The 13,369-nt window shown below is 43.1% G+C and overlaps 1 protein-coding gene across 9 annotated transcripts in view; it reads left to right on the forward strand.

The window, feature by feature from the left end:
• znf423 (zinc finger protein 423) overlaps positions 1 to 13,369 on the forward strand; it is a 360,940-nt gene that overhangs the window by 110,683 nt on the left and 236,888 nt on the right. The window lies entirely within an intron of this gene.

Consider the following 13,369-nt stretch of genomic DNA (forward strand, 5'->3'; position numbering starts at 1 on the left):
GACCGCTGCGTCACGGTGTTAAAATCCGCAGTCGGAGCTCTAACACTGGCGATCCTCGGCAAAAGATCCCAGGCTCCGCGATGGTAGGTCTGCTCCGCACCCGCGGCTTGAAGCTCCGTGCCGGTCTCCAGGAAATGCCGCACCACTCCACGTTGTTAGGCTGCAGTCTACAACAAACAATTTATTTGGATCATGGTGCACTGGGCTGCCTTGCAGGTTTGAACCGTAGCTGCCTGGTAGCCTTGTGGACAATTACAAAGACTGTTCCATGAAGAGAGGATGGGGAACAAGAGTAGTTGTGGAGATCAACACTGGGAAGTGCCAGATTACTCTGGCGTTCTCATTCTGGGGCTGGAAAGGTAGAGTTCTGGTGAGGGTTATGCAGCATCAGCACTCCTGAGCACAATTGTTTCAGTGGAGACCTGGTTAGTGAAGAAAATATTGTGATAATGACTATGGACTAATCTGTGGTGTCATTTGTTTACATGTGTTGGTTGATATGAAATTGTAAATCATCATTCGAAGGGAATAAAAAACTTAATAAAGAATGCTGGTAAAATCGAAGGTAGACACAAAATGCTGGAGAAATTCAGCGGGTGAGGCAGCATCTATGGACAGAAGGAATTGGCGACGTTTCGGGTCGAGATTTGGTGACCCTAACAATAGTGAAGTGTGGGATAATAGTCTTTTGGTCACCCATTTTTGTTTCAGTATTAACGTGATAATATGGTAGAAAATGATCATCATATAAATTGTCTTTGGAGTGTGTGTTGTTGACATTTTTGTAAGAATTGGGTCTTTGGCAAATAATAAGTTGTTTGCTCATTCACCTGGGGATCTGTTGCATCTGACAGAGTTAATTAGTGGATGCAGGATGTAATGGTGGACACCTCAAGAGAAATGTCAGAGTCCTGCATGCTTAAAGGATAGAAAGTATTGTTTGATTGAACCAGAGAGGATGGCTTCTTCTGGCGGGAGCATTGTGCGGAATTGTGCTTTATGGCTTCATTCCAATTGTAGAATTGTTCTGATACCTGGGATTCTGGTGGATACCAGCTTTGCTTCCAAGATGGCGCCCATCCCAGGCCACCATTTGCGTGCTGGCCACAGAAGCAGATCTACAGTCACATATTACAATCGTTCCATACTCTCTACTCTACTAAATCTCTCCTCCACCAGAAACACTTCAAGAGAGAGCTAGTTAGGGCTCTTAAAGATAGCGGAGTCAGAGGATATGGGGAGAAGGTAGGAACGGGGTGCTGATTGGGGATGATCAGCCATGATCACATTGAATGGCTCGAAGGGCCGAAAGGCCTACTCCTGCACCTATTGTCTATTGGTGAGGATTTTACTGTGAATCTTGAAACCCTATTTCACAGAATGCAGCAAAAATAGGAACTTTATCATTGCTTTTTCCTCGTTACATAACTCTAGCTACATTAAACAGAATCAAGTATGTGCTTAGAGATGGAAGGAACTGAAGATGCTGGAATCTGGAGTAAAAGGCAAAGCGCTGGAGGAACTCAGCAAGTGGGGCAGGAATGGAGAGGCGATGTTTGGGATAGGGGGTTTTCTTCAGATTTCTGTCTGATAAAGGGTCCCGACCCGAAACATCTCCTACCCATATCTTCCAGAGATGCTGCCTGACCTGCTGAGCTGCTCCAGGACTTAGTGTTGGACTCAAAGGAAGACACAAAATGCTGGAGTAACTCAGCGGGACAAGCAGCAACTCTGGGGAGAAGGAATGGGTGACGTTTCGGGTCGAGTCCCTTCTTCAGACTCATGCAGGTGCTTCTGGTTATTGGCACTTGACAACTTCATCATCGTAGAAAATAGGTGCAGGAGTAGGCCATTCGGCCCTTGGAGACAGCACCGCCATTCAATATGATCATGGCTGATCATCCTGAATCAGTACCCCGTTCTTGCTTTCTCCCCATATCCCTTGATTCTGTTAGCACTGAGAGCTAAACCTAACTCTCTGTTGAAAACATCCAGTGAATTGGCCTCCACTGCCTTCTGTGGCGCAGATTTACAACTCTCTGGGTGAAAACGTTTTTCCTCATCTCATTCTTAAATGGCCTACCCCTTATTATTAACATGCAGGCTGTGCTATGAATACAATAAGTACCATGTACTTGCAGATTTTTCTTCAAGTCAGTATTTTTAGTCTTCGTTCTGCCATTGCACACCCTCAAACATTACTTTATTTCTCGTGCAACAACACAAGAATATATTTCCCCACGAGAAACAAGGAACTGCAGATGCTGGTTTACCAGGAAAGGCACAAAGTGCTGGAGTAACTCAGCGTGTCGGGCAGCATCTCTGGAGGACATCACCTATCCGTGTTCTCCAGAGATGCTGCCGTACTCGCTTTGTTACTCCAGCACTTTGTCTCTTTTTTTACAGTGAGTTGTTTGGAAAATTCCCTCAATTGATCCTCATTCAAATGATCTCCTTCAGTTCCATTAGTGGAGCCAAATACCATGTTGTTTGCAAAGGGGGTTGAATTACTGGGGGGGTGACGGGGTGGCACGGTGGCGCAGCAGTAGCGTTGCTGCCATACAGCGGCAGAGACCCGGGTTCAATCCTGAGTACGGGTGCTGGCTGTACGGAGTTTGTATATTCTCCCGGTGACCGTGTGGATTTTTTCTGGGTCCTCTGGTTTTCTCCCACTTTCCAAAGACGTGCAGGTTTGTAGTTAATTCAGTAAGAATTGTAAATTGTCCCTAGTGTGTAAGTGAGTGCTAGTGTACGAGATGATCGCTGGTCAGTGTGGCCTCGTTGGGCTGAAGGGCCTGTTTCTGCGCTGTATCTCTAAACTAAACTAAACCAAACTAAATATAGACAGGGAGGAACTGCAGATGCTGGTTTAAACCGAAGATAGACACAAAAGGCTGGAGTAACTCCCAAGTGTTTTAGAATTTCCCATTAAACTATGAATGTGGGAAAATCCAGAATTTGCTGTCCGTTTCTCTAAACAGCAGCAGCAAATGATGAAAGTTTAGTTATCATTACCATCGTAAAATCCAGTCTAGTGTCTTATCATAAAACAGCGCAGCTTGCAGCAATGTTTCTGTGTGTGACACATCCACTTACAACTGAACATTCTCAACAGGAAACCCTTTCTAATTATGTTTTTTCTTAACTGGGAAAACTTTCCTGCCGATGACTCATGGTTTCATTTGTACGGATCTGGATACTGACTATCACTTAAGAGAAAAATACTCAGAGGGCAGATACAAAACGCTGGAGTCACTCAGCGGGACAGGCAGCACCTCTGGAGAGAATGAACAGGTGATGTTTTGGGTCGAGACCCTTCTTCGGAGTCGAAAAACGTCACCCATCCCTTCTCTCCAGAGATGCTGCCTGGCCCGCTGAGCCACTGCACAGGGCGGTGGGTGTAAGGAATGAGTTCCCAGAGGAGGTAGTTGCGGCGGGATTGTCTGCGAATGGCATTGTTTTGCAAACCTTAGTCCTGTGTATCTGTTTTTTGGTCCTGGGTGAATAGTTCTTGGTCAACGTTACCTACGAGTAACCTGTAGAAACCATCTGCTCTATTTGCCCTTGCTTACATCACCTGCAGTTTCACACATAGGGAGGTGGGTGCATGGAATGATCTGTCAGAGGAGGTAGCTGAGGCAGGGACTATTAACAACATTGAAAAGACACTCAGGACAGGTAGTTAAGTTTTTTAGTTTAGTTTGGAGATGCAACGTGGAAACAGGCCCTTCAGCCCACCGAGTCCATACCAACCAGCGATCCCCTCACATTAACACTGTCCTACACCCACGCACACACTCTAGGGAAAATTTACATTTTTTTATATACCAAACCAATTAACCTACAAACCTGTACGTCTTTGGAGTGTGGGAGGAAACTGCGGAGAAGGCAGGAAAATGGGGTAAGGAGGGAGTGATAGATCAGCCATGATTGAATTATGGAGTAGACTTGATGGGCCAAAATGGCCTAATTCTACTCCTATCACTTATGACCTTATGAAACCAAAGGTCTCGGAGAAAACCCACGCAGGTCACGGGGAGAACTTATAAACTCCATACAGACAAGTACCAGTAGTCAGGATCGAACCAGGGTCTCTGGAGCTGTAAGGCAGCATCTCTACTGCTGCGCCACCATGCCACCCTGAAAAAGGGAATGAGCTGTCAGTAGTTGAGGTAGTACTATCTGTATATTACTAAAACTCTCATCTTGTTTGTTTCTATGTGTGTGATTCTGTCTGCGTGTGTGTGTGTGGATATCTGCGTATGTGATCCTGAAATTATGCCAAAATGGTACACGATAGCACAACAATTTTTAGACCACCTTAGTGGCAATTGGCCTGTGGTGTGGTGTATCAGGTTTCGTTCAGAGTGATGTTATATTTTACCAGTTATTCACATTTTCAACTTTACAAAATCCAGTTTGAGAAAAATCACTTGACGTTGCTGTGGAAGTTAGCAGCTATGATGTCACAATGGGATCTCATTTACATAAACTGCCCGTCAGCAGTGCTTCACCCCACAATGACATCACAATGGGATCTCATTTAAATTAAAAAAAACAGCAGCTTCCACCTGACTGACATCAAGGGGGGTAGGGAGGGGAGAGGTGTTATGGAGGGAGGGAGGGAGGGAGTGATTGAGGGTAGGGGAAAGGAGCGGGAGGGAGAGGTCAGGGAGGGAGTGGAGGAGTAGAAGGGAGAGAACAGGGTGGGTGAAGGGGGGGGAGGGAGTTTTGGCGGATGAGGGGAAATGAGCCGCGCCTGCACAGTTGGGGGCTATGGGTGAGTGGTGGAATATTGCGTTGGGGGAATGGGTTGCGTTGGGGGAACGGGTGAGTGGTGGAAACGGGTCGCGTTGGGGGAACGGGTGAGTGGTGGAATATTGCGTTGGGGGAACCGGGTCCAATGGGTCCCACTTGTCTAGCAACCATTTAAAAGACAATTGGACAGGGACATGGAAGGGATCTGGATCAAGTGCAGGCAAATGGGACTAGCTGAGATGCATCTTAGTCTGCATGGACAAGTTGGCTGTTTCCGTGCTGTAAGGCTCTTATCACCCGAAAAAGAAAAACAAACATTCTAACTAACCGTTCTAGAAATAAGACTATCCAAGGATGAATTATGAATGCTTAAAAATTAAATGAAAACAGGTTGCTCCTTTAATTGCTCACACTAGTTATTTCCCCTTTAATAGGCTGATGAATTCCAGTACATATACCCAAGAAGATTTTAATTTTTTTAATGTATCTTTTGCTAATAGCAAGGTTAGGAACATGATGATTTTTCAAGCTGTGCTGAAAATATTGCATGCGCTTGCCATGGTTACAAATATTAGGAAATTATGATTCAGAACAAAAGACTGAAAATAGCAAACTCACTAATAGGTTAATCTAACTGGTAAAACAAGCTTTGTTACATGACGATCGTTTTGCTGAACACCTCCGCCCAGACTGTCTAAACCTACGCGATCTCCCGGTTGCGCAGCACTTTAACTCCCCCCCCCCCCCCCATTCCCACACTGACCTTTCTGTCCTGGGCCTCCTCCATTGTCAGTGTGAGGCCCAGCGCAAATTGGAGGAACAGCAACCTTATATTTCGCTTGGGTAGCTTACACCCCAGCAGTATGAACATTGACTTCTCTAACTTCACGTACCCCCTGCTCTCTCTCTTTCTCTCTCTCTCTCTCCATCCCCTCTCTCTTCCCAGTTCTCCGAGCAGTCTTACTGTCTCCAACTACATTTTATCTCTGTCCCGCCCAAGCCCCTGACATCAGTCTGAAGAAGGGTCTCGACCCGAATTCCTTCTCCCCAGGGATGCTGCCTGTCCCGCTGAGTTACTCCATCATTTTGTGTCTATCTTCGATTTAAACCGACAACTGCAATTCTTTCGTACACATTTTGTTACTTGACAGTTTGTTCCATGGTCAATGCATTGATTTGATGAGACTCCAGACATCTTTTCCTGCATGACTTTTAAAAGTATGTCAGACTTTACGAGGAGAAGGCAGGAGAGTGGGGTTGAGAGGGAAAGATAGATCAGCCAGGATTGCGTGTCAGGGACAGTTTCTTCCCAGCTGTTATCAGGCAACTTAACCATCCTACCACAACCAGAGAGCAGTCCTGAACTACTCATTGGTGACCCTCGGACTATCTTTGATCGGACTTTACTGGCTTCACCTTGCACTAAACGTTATTCCCTTATCATGTATCTGTACACTGTGGACGGCTCGACTGTAATCATGCATTGTCTTTCCACTGACTGGTTAGCACGCAACAACAGCTTTTCACTGTACCTCGGTACACGTGACAATAAACTAAACTGAACTGAGCAGACTTGATGGGCCGAATGGCCTAATTCTGCTCCTACAATTTATGAACTTGTGACCTTATGAATAAATAAAAACCTATTAATAACATTTTGCAAGCAGTTTCGTCGTCGAGATGCAATCTGCCCAAGAAAGTTTTATGTGCTTACCTCGTGAAAAGGGATCTTGGAAATGAGGATGAGGTATAATTTTTTTTTAAACCCCGATTACATTTCCTGGAGCTAGATTTGAAACAAAGAACAGAATCAGGAAATCAGTCACGGGAGGTGCTGCCAAAGCATCATGGACTCTTGCCATTTGAGTTAAGCATGATGGAATCAGGAATGTAGTGTTTTTGCAGGAACAGTCTCAATGGACTGACCCCAAGGGTGAAGCTCAGTTCTGTTCTTTGTATGAATGCTAATTAAGTATCGCTAATTTATTTGAAACAGAGTGCCTAGGAAGACACAGTGCGGTTTGCAGTTAGGGTCAGTTTTATTTTAGTGTCATGGGATGTATCCATTACTGTATATTATTGGGTCAGTATTTTGCAACTCTACTCTGCCTGTTGGAACATCGAACGTCACAGAACAGGAACTGGCCCTTTGGCCCACCATGTCCATGTCGAACACGGCGCCAAGTTCAACTAATCCCCTCTGCCCGCACGTTATTCGCACCCCATCCTGTCCTGGAAGAGCTTTTTTGCAGGGAAAATGTGCACCTTGTAAACTGCAGGAAGTAGGGGGAATATAAAGTGTGGTGGAATTTGCATTCCATCACATCATTTGGGAAGTCTTGTTGCCAGACACACCAAATTAGTCTTTTTCGAAGAGGTTGAGTTGAGTTTATTTTATTGTCACGTGTACCGAGGTACAGTGAAAAGCTTTTGTTGCGTGCTAATCAGTCAGCGGAAAGACTATACATGATTGTGCATACAATACAATACAATACAATATTTATTCATTGTCATTTGAACCTCAATGAGGCTCAAACGAAACTCTGTTTCTACAGCCATACAAAAAGAAACAATTTCTACAAGGCACACAAGGCATTCAATTCGCACAAACATCCATCACAGTGAATCTCCTCCTCACTGTGATGGAAGGCAAAGTCTTTTCTCTCCCCTGTGTTCCATTTTTCTCCCGATGTTAAAGCCCCCCTGGCGGGCGATGGTAAGTCCCACGGCCGTTAAGGCCGCGCCGGGCGATGTACGGCCCCGCTCCAGGTCTTAATGTCTCAACGGGGAGTATAACATCATGAGAGGAATAGATCGGGTAGACGCACAGTCTCTTGCCCAGAGTTGGGGAATCAAGGACCAGAGGACATAGGCTTAAGGTGAAGGGGGGAAAGATTCTACAGGAATCTGAGGGGTAACATTTTCACACAAAGGGTGGTGGGTGTATGGAACGAGCTGCTGGAAGAGGTAGTTGAGGCTGGGACTATCGCAATGTTTAAGAAGCAATTGGACAGGTAGATGGATAGGACAGATTTAGAGGGATATGGGCCAAACGCAGGCAAGTGGGACTAGTACAGTTGGGACATGTTGGTCGGTGAGGGCAAGTTGGGTCGAAGGGCCTGTTTCCACGGTGTATGACTCAATGCCTCGATGATTATAATCGAGCCATCCATAGTGTACAGACACATGATAAAGGAAATAATGTGACATTATATAATTATGTAACAAGGTCATAATTACTGCACATTTTTTAAATGTACTAATCTATATCAGTCAAATCTATCGCATCCACGCATATATAAGGCTTTTGTGTGCTTTGTTCGTTAGATCCACTTTGCTGGGCTTGGCTGTCACGTTTTAACATGCAAATTGCTGTGTTAGCTTTGAACTTGATTGGCAAATTCCTTGTTCATAAAACAGTGATAAATCACAACTAAAGAGGCATTGCAGACAGCAATCAACACCTAGAACGTGCTAATGAAAACTATCAATAAGCAAAAAAAAATCCCACAAAAGAATTGACAAGGAGGTACATTGCTATCGACGATATTGTTCCAGATGCTGTTTAATAATTTTCCTTTCTGTGCTAAGTTAACGATTTATAGCTGCAAATAAATGCTATATTAACATAAATTACATTACGGGTCAAGAAGATGATTAAAAGCGAATTAAACAAAAGGAGGTAGACACCAAATGCTGGAATAACTCAGCGGGACAGGCGGCATCTCTGGAGAGAAGGAATGGGTGACGTTTCTGGTCGAGACCCTTCTTCAGACCCGACCCGAATTGTCGCCCATTCCTTCTCCCCAGAGATGCTGCTTGTCCCGCTGAATTCCTCCAGCGTTTTGTGTTTATCTTCAGTTCAAACCAGCATCTGTAGTTCCTTCCTAAACAAAAGGAGAATTTGTTGGAGATGGTTTACATGAGTGATGTGTGTCACACTTTTTTCGCATCTTCCGCTTTGGCTACTTTTGTGACAAAGACACAAATTGTGGGGCATGAATGTATACCAGGGTGGCAATGTCAACAGGGCGTTGGAGATTCTGGTGAATAACTAGCAGAAGACTGTCCTTAACTAATGAAATTAAGGGACACAATGCTGGAGTAACTCAGCGGGACAGGCAGCATCTGTGGAGTCAAAGAGTCATTGGGTGATACAGCGTGGAAACAGGCCCTTTGGACCAACTTGCCCACACCGGCCAATGTGTCTCAGCTACACTAGTTCCACCTGTCCGCGTTTGGTCCATATCCCTCCAAACCTGTCCTATTCATGTAGCTGTCTCACTGTTTCTTGAACGTTTGGATAGTCCTTGCCTCAACTACCTCCTCTGGCAGCTTGTTCCATACATTAGTGTGGAGAGAAAGAATAGGTGACTTCTCGGGTCGAGAAGCGTCTGAAGAGGCATCTGAGTCTGAAGAAGGGTCTCGACCCGAAACGTCAACCATACATACCTCTTCTCCAGAGACGCTGCCTGGCCCGCTGAGTTACTCCAGCATTTTGTGTCTATCTTCGGTGTAAACCAGCATCTGCACTTCCTTCCAACACAAAGCTGTGAAGTGACGGACTGAACATCCAATTTAATTTACATACCTTTTGGTATACAACATATAGACGGATGAACAAAGTCAACCTCCAATTGATCTGATTGGTTTTTAATTCATAATTTTTCAGGAATTATCTGTTGCAAATACATTGAGACAACAGTTCACAGCAAATGAGATGGGTTGTTGCAGGAAGGAGCTGCAGATGCTGGTTTAAACTGAAGATAGACACAAAATGCTGGAGTAACTCAGCGGTACAGGCAGCATCTCTGGATAGAAGGAATGGGTGATGTTTCGGGTCGAGACTTCTTCAGATGATCCCCCCGACATCAGTCTGAAGAAGGGTCTTGACCCGAAACGTCACCTGTTCCTTTGCTCCATAGATGCTGCCTCACCCGCTGAATTTCTCCAGCAGTTTTGTCTACCTTCTCTTTGGTAATCAGTTGTTAGCTAATGACATTTGCATTCAATCAATCAATTTCTTATCTGGTTGCTTTCTGTTGTATTAAAAAAAAAATCAATACATTTTATAATTTTATAATTTTATAATTTTGCAAGTGAATCATGAATGGACAACAAGCACAAATAACTAACTGGTTAAAATTGGAAGCCTGTTGGAAACATAAACTGCCACACAAACAGATATCTAACACCATGAGATAGCAGACTTAAGATCTAGTTTTATAATAATGTAGTTTCATTATTTTCATTGCTGTATTGAGGACATAAATTCATGTGATAGGAGCAGAATTAGACCATCCGGCCCATCAAGTCTATTCCGCCATTCAATCATGGCTGATCTATCTCTCCCTCCCAACCCCATTCTCCTGCCTTCTCCCCATAACCCCTGATATTAATTTCTTTATTTTCCAACGTTATGGCAGGCAAAGCTATTTTTTCCCGTATTTTGTTTGTGACTTGCAACTTGAAACACAGTATTTCAGTTGTGACCTATTATTAAAGGCAAGTAGCATGAACGTACTTCTTTTGCTTTGACGATCAACGCTTGGTCCATAGCGTTTCATACAGGTACGATGTGTCTTCTGTTTTTTTTCAAATCCAGTGTTAGACTGAGGAGCCCGAAGCCTCAGTTCTTTGTTTATTCCAGACTCATTGTTTTTAGCTAAATAAGGTTTCCTTCTATAAATCCCAGTATGAATCTACCTCCATCTCCCACATTGACTTTTTGTGAGCTATTTATCTGTCAGTCTATCTATCAAATCTGAAGAAGCGTCCCGACCTGAAACGTCACCCATCCATGTTCTCCACAAATGTCTCAAGAAATTTGAGTTGAGTTTATTGTCACGTGTACCGAGGTGCAGTGAAAAGCTTTCATTGCGTGCCAACCTGTCAGCGAAAAGACAATACATGATTACAATCGAGCCGTTTACATTGTACGCGATCAAGGGAATAACGTGAATAACGTTTAGTGCAAGATCTGATCAAAGGTAGTCTGAGTGTCTCCAATGAGATCGATAATAGTTCAGGACTGCTCTCTAGACGCGGGAGGATGGTTCAGTTGCCTGATAACAAGTGGGAAGAAACTGTATCTGAATCAGGAGGTGTGCTTTTTCACACTTCTGTTCTTTTTTCCGGATGGGAGAGGGGAGAAGAGGGAGTGGCCGGGGTGCGACCGGTCCTTGATGCTTCCTGACCCACTGAGTTACTTCAGCACTTTGTGTCCTTTTGTCTAAACCTGCATCTGCAGTTCCTCGCTCCTCCATCCAAAAAATATCTGCACTATCTCTGGTATTGTTTTGCAACTTGCTTCTAAATTTCTCGTTCATCCCCTCAGCTGATGTGACTTGCACCATTATAATATGTTGTGCATTATTTCATTAGTGAGAGGCAATAAAATACAATGATCAATTCCTTTCAAAACGTCACCGTCTAATAGTTAATCCTTACCGAATAAAACTGAAAAACAAAATGTATTCACTTTTCCAGAATAACACCGTACCTTGTTGTGCATGCACTAGTTGCCAGACAGTCCTGTAATTAACTGTGTTCTTTAGAAATGCATTCACTGTAACAAAACCTGAAGGGAGGTCACTATTGTGGATTGGGAAAGTTAACTGTAATATTTATCGTAATGTCAGGCGCAAATAATTCTGTTAAATTAAATAGAGGCAGAAACCAATTGTAGCTGGAGAATTTTATAACAAATTGTGGTGAAACTGTTGCCCTATTTCCACACTTATGTGATCTATTCTGGATAGTGATTGTTTTCCCTAATTTTTACTTTAGTTTAGAGATAAAGCGTGTAAACAGGCCCTTCGGCCCACCCAGTCTGCTCCGACCAACGATCTCCGCACATTAACTCTATCCTACACACACTAGGGACAATTTTTACACTTTATACAAGGCCAATTAGCTTAAAAAACCTGTACGTCTTTGGAGTGTGGGAGGAAACCGAAGATCTCGGAGTAAACTCGCGCAGGTCACAGGGAGAACGTACAAACTCTGTACAGACAGCACCCGTAGTCGGGATCGAACCCGGCTCTTTGGCGCTGTGAGGCAGACCGCTGTGCCACCATGCCCCCCTGACAATTAGTTGTCAACTTTCATTTTATATGTCCATGTTGCTTACGTCACTGTATGAACCATGAATAAAAGCATTTTACAGCTTCTAGCTATGATATAACAAAAAATAGTGTCTTGGATGCTGGACTTTTATTAGAAGTGGATGTTGTAAGATTGTCAGGATTATTATAAGGGGAAAATTCCGTTTTTATATTGAAAATCAGATATATCATGTTGACACAAAGGAAATATTGTCAAAAATACCAAGTAAAAACTCTTCTTGTATTTATATCTGAGAAGGAAAATTGTAAGGTATCAAAATTGATGGAGAAACTCAGCGGGTGCGGCAGCATCTATGGAGCGAGGGAAATAGGCAACGTTTCGGGCCGAAACTCTTCTTCTGAAAATTGCTGGAGAAACTCTGCGGGTACGGCAGCATCTATGGAGTGAAGGAAATAGGCAACGTTTCGTCCCGAAACGTGCCTATTTCCTTCGCTCCATAGATGCTGCCATACCTGCTGAGTTTCTCCAGCAATTTTGTCTACCTTCGATTTTCCAGCATCTGCAGATCCTTCTTGAACAAGGAAAATTGTAATCAATTCTAAAACATTTTTCAGCACCTTTTCATGTAAGTTGCATAGTTTTCAAATCTCGAGAGTGAATTTCTTTAATTCACATTACAAATCTTGAGATCTCCAGATTTTGAGATTTGTAATTTGTGAATTACAAACCTCAAACTAATGTGAATTACGGATCTAAAAGATCTTGAGATCGCAAGATTTGTAACGTGACGGGAAGAAATGTAAAAGTATTTTTTTTAAATATTCGTCTCGTGGAAGCAACGGTAGGTTTTTGTTGTAGTTGTATCGTTTATTGACAGCGTGCTGGAGATGACGCCCACAGAAACTGCACGCATATGGCATGCTTGGCATTTGATACAATTGCTTGTCAAGTCAGACAAATGACAGCTCCGAAAGGTCGTGAAGGTCGGATCTGCAGGAGGTCAAACGCAGATAACAATGTGAAACTTAGAAAAAACACTTCATCATGTTAGTCTTAAAGCGCAGTGAGATTTTTAAAATTGTTGTAATATGTAGATTTAATAATTCAGCATGTTCCTTTACCGTACAATATTTCAGGGGACATCTAATATTCATTCCTCTTGTTTTTTTAATTTTCATAGCCGTCTTTATTCTAAAATGCAATCTCCTTATCTTGCACAAACTATTTGTTTCATTGTTTTATAAAAGGGATTATCACTCTGATCCAATAAACGAGTTGCAGTATTTTTACTGGACTAACAAACGGAAACATTTGTTGAATCATTTTAGAAATATTTTTAAATGTTGACATTATATTAAAAAAATACAAACCACTGCATGTTTTTGTTCTGCAATTGCTTCATATTTTGATCTACATCGTGTGGCTTCTCAAGTGTTCAACCTCCACTCTACTACAATAAAATATGAATATTCCTAGAATTCCAGTTTCTATATTTATATCCAATTTAAAATATTAACAAAGCTTGACAATTGCCTTTTGTTTT

This window comes from Amblyraja radiata, chromosome 17 (genome assembly GCF_010909765.2).
Source record: "Amblyraja radiata isolate CabotCenter1 chromosome 17, sAmbRad1.1.pri, whole genome shotgun sequence".
Lineage (NCBI taxonomy): Eukaryota > Metazoa > Chordata > Chondrichthyes > Rajiformes > Rajidae > Amblyraja > Amblyraja radiata.